This window comes from Herpailurus yagouaroundi, unplaced genomic scaffold (assembly GCF_014898765.1).
Source record: "Herpailurus yagouaroundi ecotype Mexico unplaced genomic scaffold, PumYag 139, whole genome shotgun sequence".
NCBI lineage: Eukaryota > Metazoa > Chordata > Mammalia > Carnivora > Felidae > Herpailurus > Herpailurus yagouaroundi.
Genome location: NW_024412394.1, coordinates 8,089,054 through 8,098,189, shown reverse-complemented (window position 1 = coordinate 8,098,189; position 9,136 = coordinate 8,089,054).

Sequence of the window (9,136 nt, the reverse complement as noted above, 5' to 3'; positions counted from 1 at the left end):
CAGGACCGCGGGCAGCCTCCGCAGGAAGATAAAAAAAAAAAAAAAAAAAAAAAAAGGGAAAAAAACCCAGGAAAGTTTTAAAAGATACAAAGAGCCGTCCTCCTCCCGCCCAGCCTCATTCCACACCCCTCTGCCGCTTACACTCCCCTTAAAAAAAAAAAAAAAAGTTTTTTTTTATTTTGCTCTCCAAACTTGAGCCTCATTAATTTCCAAAAAAAATTTCCCCCAATAAAAGGCAAACATGGAAAGAAAAACAAACTATTAGAAAATAGAGGAGGGAGGAAATGTTATTTAAAAGGTTAGCAGACCGCATCATTTTCCAATGATATTATATACTCCCAGCAGTATCCAAAATATATATGGGCCCTGGGCCAAGAATGTAAAAAAAAAAAAGAAAAAAAAAAAGAAAAAAAAGAAAGAAAGAAAAAAGAAAAGAAAAAAAAAAAAACCCCTCACTTAGACACAACATCTGGACCTGGGAGCGAACAAACCCCCCATTTATCACACTTAATCCTCCAATGAAGCAATCGACAGTTGACTTCTGTTTTGCTAATTTAGCTGCTTTCAAATGCCGGCCCAGTCCAGACCGGGAATTAAGTGTCACTTGTGGAGGGCCTGCCCTGCCCCCGCCCGTCTTCCCTCACCTCCCGCGCCCGGGCCCTCGGATAGGGAAAAAAGACCATTAAAGAAGAAAGAAACTTTTTATGAATTCTCTTTACTCCCGCCCACTCGGATCAGTGAAAACCTCCACTCTGACCTTCCTCTGCCCCCTCGCTCAGCACCCCTGACACCCACTTCCTTGGTGACACGCCCCCACCCGCCCCTGCCTCCCCCCTCAGACTCGCGGAGCGACTGCATCAGCCAGGCACAAATGCCAGCAGCCCCAGGCAGTCACCCTGCTCACCGGCAGCTCCTCGAGTTGACTAGGTGCCGTCAGCCTCGTGCCTGGCACTGCCCCGTGGCCTGGCAGCCTGACCCTCGGGCGGGGAGAGCAAAGCGAAGGTTCGGTGCCTGGTGGTGGCGCGCCTTCCTCCCCCCCCCCCCCCCGGAAATGCATGGGAGGCAGGAGGCCCTGCGGTGGAGGCCCTGGGCCAGCCGTGTCTGGAGACAATGGGATCTTGTGAGGGTGCTAGCCAGAGAGAGAATAAATCAGGGAGAGTGTATCATTGAGGATTAGTCAATAAATCCCTGGGACCCCAGCCCAGTGGGGTTGAAGCCAGAGGCATGGCTTGCTGGGAGTGCAGACTTCTCCCGCGGTAACCTTCCCTCTCCTCCCCAGAAGCCTCCTTGGGTCTCTCTCCTCACCTCTTTCTGTCCATCTCTTAGTTTCTGTGGCTCTTCTAGACCTTGGAGCCCAAGGCACCACCATTTGTGGCTCCTCTGCCCTGTCCCTGGGGATACAAAGTTAGTAGTGACCGTTACAGGCCCAGGGTAGTGTCCTCAGGCACCTGTAAACAGAAGAGGCTGGGAAATGTACACCAGCTCCAGCCTGCCCTCTCTCACCACTGCCCCCCACCCCTGCCGCTCCTGACTCCCTGCAGAGTCCCCAGAAACAGCTGCCCACCCCCCACCCCCCTCCACCTCCTGATTCTCAGTCCTCGGCAGTCTCTCTTGGAGGCCTGGCTGGGCCTCAGACTTCTTGAGGAGAGACACTCAGTTCTGACCCCAAATCCAGATGCAGTCCCAGACCTCCTGACCCCACCCTCCAGACCCACAGAAGACTTCTATCCGGAGCATCCTCCATATTGACTGTGCTCATTCCAGTAGGCAATTATGAACACCTACTGTATGCCAGGCAGTGCGCTAGGATGAGGAGTTGGAGACGGATGGGACCCCTTGCCTCCCTCCCCCCACCCCAAGGCCTAAGCCTTGACTGGGACTTATCTTCTGTTCATATGCAGATGTCACATCTTCCAGCTGGGCACCTGCCTTGTGCCAGGCACTGTGCTGAGCGCTGGGGATTCCGAGATGATCAAAGACCATTTCTGCCCTTAAACTTGCCAGGGAGACAGACATGCCAACCATTAATTCTAAGACAAGGCAGAAAACAAGGGCCCAAGGGACATATTTGAGGGAGAAGGGAGTCCCTCAGCTGGGCTCCGATGGAAGGACGGGTGTGATGGATGCAGGGTGGTGGCAGGGGGGGGGGGGGAGAGGGGCTCACTGCTCTAGCATCAGGGGAAGTACAGCCTGGTGGGTAAGAACGAGGATTCTGAAGCCAGATGGTACGGTTCGGCTTCCTGCTCTGTGGGATCCAGGCCTTCGTAGCTTCTCGGAGCCTCAGTTTATCTAAAAAGCGGGATCCACAATAGTAACTGCTTTGTGAGGATCCGATGGGGGCCAGAGAGGACGAGCAGCTGGCCTGAGGTGAGCTCCAAATGCGTGTCCACTTTAACTGGTTGTCTTCCAAAGGATACGGGCAGACCACCTTGTAAGCCCTCCTGCTGTTCTCCCTTTGCCTGCTCCCCCACCCCCCACCCGAGGGCCTGGCACAGTGCTGGGCCCACAGAGTACGTGGTGGAAGAAATGGATGCGGAAAATAGAAAGCCCGTCAAACCCCGGGCTCATGCGACACCAGGTAGACAGCGCTGTGCGTGGCGGCTGGTGGGCGCTAATGGGCCATTTCCTCCCTCCGAAACCTGGCTCCAGGCTGGGGGAGCCACGAGGGCCGAGGGCCGTTCTTCCGGCTCTTACATCTCTGGAAGCCAGACAGAGCAGGACCATTGGAAGGCTCTTTTTGTCCCCCTTTCAGCAGAAAGGCAGGGAGAGTCTTCTGGCCTGGAGCCGCTGTTCTGCGCCTCCGGTTTGGGTGGGGCCTTGACTTGCTGTGTGTCCTTGGGCAAGACGCGTCCCCGCTCTGGGCCTTGGGCTTTTTCATAAATAAAGCAAGTGGGTTGGACTGGACGCTCTCTAAACTCCCCCGCAGCCTCTGGTGCTTCTCTTCCGAGCTGGGGGAACCTCAGCTTCCTTTCTGGAGGCTGGGCATCTGAGGGTATGGTTTTCTGCCCTCCCACTTCTCACCAGCTTTTGGCTTTTCTCGGTGGTGTCCCCCTTGTCCTTCTCCCTGCTTGCCCCCCTTGTTCATCCTCTTTCCTTCTCCTCCTCTTCCTCTGCCACAGTCCTAGCAGCTCGAGAATGTGTGGCTGAACTGACTCCTTCCCCGGGCTTCCCCCTCTCACCTCCACCTGGCTTCTTGACCCCCGAAAAGGACCTAGGACTAAAGATCTGTGCCTCTCCATCTGTCCTCTGGGCTGGGAGTCTGTCCTTGAAGGTCTTGGTGGTGCCCTGACCCTTGACCTCTGACCTCCGAGACTGGTGGGAGAACTGCATCCCAGTTGGACCAAAAGAGCACCTTATATGGGTCTTCTGTCCCCAGAGGCTGGCAGGCTGGCTATTCCCATGCTGCCGCCTCCCCGTCAGAAACCCAGGCTGAGGGAGAGGGGGGAGGGCAGGAGAGCAAGCCTTTTCTAAGTCTAGCTGACACTGAGCCCCCAACGCGCCTCCTCCCCAATAGCAGGTCCCACCTCTGAGGCTGGGAGAAGCTCTTCCTTCCCGGAGGCACACGTGCTGGGGGCTCTTGTGGTCACTGAGGACCCACTTCTGATCATCAGGAACCATTTCCGCAGTGCTATGAGCCGAGAGGGGGTGACCATGGTGGGGTAGAAGGGCATGGGGGTAGGACAAAGGCTGGGGGGAGTCCCCAGGAAGGTGCCACTGCCAGGCCTAGGCTCGTGGGCAGAGGGCTTGGCAGTGTCCGTGCGTAGGCCCAGCTGGAGTGGCACCTGAGACGGAGCCAGGTCCTGGAGGCAGGTAAACAGGACGCCGTGTGCTGGGCGTGGTGGAGGAGGAGGGGAGACGCGGTTGTGTGTGTGTGTGTGGGGGGGGGGCACAATGGGCCATTGTGTGTGCTGAAGTCACTGTCACGCCTGGGCTCTGGGCTTCCCCTTCCTCTCCCCACCCCGCCCCCCGCCCCCAGCCAGGATGGAACAGGGAGAGAGCATCTAGCCACTGGGATGTGGTTGACAGAGGTCTATCCAAGTCCAGCGGTCTGGTGACCGGGCTCTGGCCTCAGCTGGGACACAAGCCAGCTGTGTCTGTCCTTGGAAAGTCCTATAACTGCCCTAAGCCTCAGTTTACTCATCTGTCACGACCTTTGCCCTGTCTGCCTCACAGCGTTGTGTGGTGTTGTGACAGAGCCTGGGACACCGTCAAGGACCCTACCCAAGGCAGAGCGGACTGCTTTTGCTTCTTTTGTTACTCTGTGGCAAGACCTCGTCTGCCTAACAAAGCGTCCCTCTGGGGGGGAGGGGTAGGGGGAATTAAAGATTACCCACATGAGGCTATGGAGAGACCTGAGGACAGAAATCAAGATTCACATTCTCAGAGTATTCAGCCAACAACCTTCGTTCATTTACCATTCGTTGAATGAACAAACATCTTTCGAGCACCCTCTCAATGAGTCTGGGCCTTCAGAGATGAACAAGGTTTGTCTCCTGTGCTCAGGGAACTCGCAGCCTTATGGAGGAGGCTAGACACACACAGACACGGACACAGACACAGACAGACACACAGCATTAGCATATAATAATCACAGGTAACATTTGTTGAGTGATTACTGTGTGCCAGGGATGGCTTCAGCACTTGACACGCATTAATTCATAGAATCATTCCCATTTCCAAGATGCAGAAATTGACGCCCAGAGAAGGTAAGCAACTTGCTCGAAGTCACACCGTAACTGAGCCAGGATTTGATCCTGTTTATTTATATTTTTTCAACATTTATTTATTTTTTTGGGGACAGAGAGAGACAGAGCATGAACGGGGGAGGGGCAGAGAGAGAGGGAGACACAGAATCTGAAGCAGGCTCCAGGCTCTGAGCCATCAGCCCAGGGCCCGACGCGGGGCTCGAACTCCCGGACCTCGAGATCGTGACCTGGCTGAAGTCGGACGCTTAACCGACTGCGCCACACAGGCGCCCCTGGATTTGATCCTGTTTAAAGCCTGGGCTCCTTTTTTTTTTTTTTTTAATGTTTATTTATTTTGAGAGAGAGAGAGAGCACATGAGCATGTGCAGGGGAGGGACAGGGAGAGGGGGAGAGAGAGAATCCCTAGTAGGCTCCGTGCTGTCAGTGGAGAGCGTGACGTGGGGCTCGATCCCACAAACTGTGAGCTCGTGACCTAAGCCGAAATCAAGAGTCAGATGCCTAACTGACTGAGCCACCCACACGCCCCATAGAGCCTGGGCTCTTAACCAGTACATAGTACACACAGCCTGCATGAACCGAACAAGGGCAAAAGAATAGTGAAGCCTCTGAAGGAAGAGAACAGAAGAAAGATCGATATTGTCCAGCTCCCACTAAGGCAGGACAAAGCAGCTAGAAAGAACTTGCAACATCTCAGAGAAGGGGGTCCTGGGATGTGTTTCCAGGGCAGTCTTCCTTGAAGACAGCAGAAAGCTCTCTGATTAGAATAGATTTCCTATCATCCCTCTGCTTTTGGTTCTTTCCAGCCCAAAACTGTGAGGGAGAGCCCCTAGAGGTCCCTGATGGAAGAAGTGACACCTGTGTGGCATATAAATTGAGCTTCCTTAATCCCAAAGCCTGTGGGGCCCCTGGTCCTTCTCTTGCCAGCAGGTGCTGGTCAGTGGGGAGGAGCTCAGTAGGACTGAATGTTCCAGGAGGTGCTGCTTAGCAAACAAGTAATGGAAACCCATCTCCAAATAGTTAAAGCAAAAGGAAAGGATCTATTGATTCAAATAACCAGGAAGGAGTGTGTGTATGTGTGCACGCACACATGGGGTGGGAGTGTGGGCACAGTTTAGACATTGTCATGCCTCAAAAGATACCATCAGCTTTCTCTCTTGCGTTCTCTCTTGACCTCATCCATATCTTGGCTTTGTGTTTTAGTATACAATAGCCTCCCCCCCCCCCCCCCCCCCCGCCGCCTCCTCCCCACTGGGAGTGGGGAGGGATAGGGAGGTCAGGGCTTTGCCCAGAAGAAAGAGAGCATGTATGACTTCCAATGCCCTCTGCCTATAAAATCCTAGAGGAAGACTCCTATTGGCTTAGCTTCAGTCATGTGCCCACTTCTTAGGCAAATCAAGTGCTAGGAAAACGGTGTGCAATGATTGGCTCAGCTTGGTGCTTGTGCCCCCCCTGCCCCGGGGGGGGGGGCAGGTGGAATGGGGAATTGTGATTGGTAGCCCCATAGAATTGCATGGAATGGGGGAGCAGCCATTCTGTGAAGGAACAGGGTGCAATCACCAAAAGTGGACAGGGGTACAAGACAAATGAACAAACACATGGAAAAACAAGTAGACTCCGGAATACAGAGAACAAACTGGTGGATGCCCAAGGGGGTGGGGGTGCAGAGATGGGTGAAATCGATACAGGGGATTGAGAGGTACAAACTTCCAGTTATAAAATAAATAAGTCACAGAAACAGACACAAAACAACAAACGCCCTCCCGTAAGGAGGCAGAACAGAATAAACTTGGCCCATGTTCTTAGAGCCTCAAATTTTAGTCCAAGATTTTTGGGGAAAGTTTTTTTTTTAAGTTTATTTATTTTGAGAGAGAGCACACGCAAGAGAGAGTAGAGGAGGGGCAGAGAGAGAGAGAGAGAGAGAGAGAGAGAGAGAGAGAGATAATCCCAGGCAGACTCTGTGCCATCAGCACAGAACCTGATGTGGGGCTTGAACTCATGAACCGTGAGATCATAATCTGAGCTGAAATCGAGAGTAGGATCCTTAACCAACTGAGCCTCCCAGGAGTCCCTTGGATAAGTTTTTAATGACATTTTATCTTTTGTTTAAAATTTTTTTTAATGTTTATTATTTGTTTTTGAGAGACAGAGAGAGACAGAGCACAAGCAGGGGAGGGGCAGAGAGAGAAGGAGACACAGAATCCAAAGCAGGCTCCAGGCTCTGAGCTGTCAGCACAGAGACCAACACGGGGCTTGAACTCACGAGCCATGAGATCATGATCTGAGCCGAAGTCGGATGCCTAACCGGCTGAGCCACGCAGGCGCCCCATTATCTCTCTTCTTGTTTTTTTTTTTAAGTGGGCTCCACGTTGGGCATGGAGCCCAACATGGGGGCTAGAACTCACAACCCTGAGATCAAGACCTGAGCTGAGATCAAGAGTCAGATGCTCAACCAACAGAGCACGCAGGCGCCCCTATCAATGACATCTTAAAACATTATTTTTACTTATAGCACACATAGCTATATTATGGAGTAAAATTTAAAATTCACAATTCATATAGGCTTCTAAGATAAAGTAGAAGATAGCAAAAGAGTCCAGGGTTTGTAAGCAGGTTGCTTTCCTCATCCTCTTGCAAATGCTTTCAAGCTTCTCTGATGGTAAGGATGAGTTGGGGGTTGGAAATTTGAGACGCACTCGGAACGGAAATAATGTGGATTTGGGAGCCAGAGAGGGGAAGATGCATTCTTTCATTTTCCAGCAGTGGGATCTTAGGGAAAGTCACCTCCTCTCTGTGAGCCTGTTTGCTCCCCTGTGAAATGGGTACAATAATGCCTGCTGGGGAGAGGGGCTGTGGTAAGGAGTGAGTGGCCAGAGACCAAAACACCCAGGCCAGTGGCTGTCTCAGAGGAAGGCATTTAGTAAACATCAGCTCTCAATTTCCGTCTTCCTGTGTCTGCAGGTTCCTTAGGCCAGCTCCTGCAATTCAGGGCCCTGGGAGCTGGGAAGGGGGCCCCCACGTATGGGCCCCCACTAAACCTTCTGCCACTCCTGGCAGAAGCCTAATGACTTTCTCCTCTTGAGAGCTATAACCATAGAAGTGAGTAAGGTCGTAACTGGTTTCACCGCCCTGTAGACACTGAATAGGCAATTCATCCTTGGGTTGCGTAGACACAACATCACCCACCGAGAGGGAATTCACCGTCCCCTGTTCCCAAAGCTCTTTCTACTAGCTTCTTTTGTGGTTCATATTATCCAGCGCTGCAATGATGCGTTTACCTGTTTACGTGTCTCTCGCAGTCACCCGCTTGTGAATTCTTGGAGGCAGGAATTGTTTTTCTCTACCCCCATATTTCCGGAGTGCAACGGGGAGGGTGGCATGGGTAGTGATTGTTGGGTGGCTTGATGAAGGAGTGAATGGGGAGACCTTCTGCCCTGGGTCGCTTTTGGTCCAAATGACAGCAGTTACCATCACTGTTTATTGAGCCGTTCGAATGCATCGAGCATATAGGAGTCCTTCATTTGTTGCTTCCCGTGTCATAAGGACTAGGTAACTTGCCCCCATTTTAGAGGTGAGGAACTGAGGCTCAGGGGGGTAAGGTCACCCAGCCTGCACATGCTGGCATTGGAATACAAATCCAATTCTGTCAGATGTCAAAGTCAGGGGAGTAAACGTCTACATGGCTTCTGTCTAACACCTCATGTTATCCTGAGGTGTGCAGAGAAGAGGGCTATGGCAGAGAGATACCCCCAGAAATGACGGTGAAGTGTGGGGGGGTGTCTGCTAGAGAGAGAAAGGGTTAGGGATCAGAGAGGCTACTGGGTGGGGCTGGGGGAGGGGCAGAAGAAGGGGGCCGCCTTGGGGGCTGGATGTCCTAGGGAAGTTCAAGGGGGCTTGGAGACCGTGGAGGTGGTCAGGTCCTGTAGGAGGAGGTGTCAGGGCAGGGTCTCCGCCGCCCCCCCCCCCCCTAGAATTGGCTGGGGCTGGGAGTCAGCCCCTTCAGGTTGTTTTCTAGCTGGGTTGGGGGTGTTTAATATTAATAGTAATGACTGTGGCAGGAAGATAATAGGCCTCAGTCAGATTAGAAGGGGGTAAGCGCTTATCTCTGGCTGCTGAAGACACATGTCTTTCACCTGCTCCTTTAATATCCCCCCTCTTTCATTCCACCGCCCACCCCCTCCCACCAGCCTAGAACAAAAGGGGTATTATGGGCCAGGGTGTTTTCAGGCTGCAGCCAAGGAGACCTCCCCTTCCCCCTCCGCTCCCCCCCCCCGCCCCCCAGTTTGAATGAGGCTTTTTCCTCCCATAAGAGATTAGCTCCATTTGACAAGGCAGTGAACTTTGGGAGGGGTGAGTGGGGGTCTCCTCCGGGAGCCTCCAAAGTGCAGCCCTAAAGAATGCTGCCAGAGAGAGGACGGGGGGGGGGGGGGGGG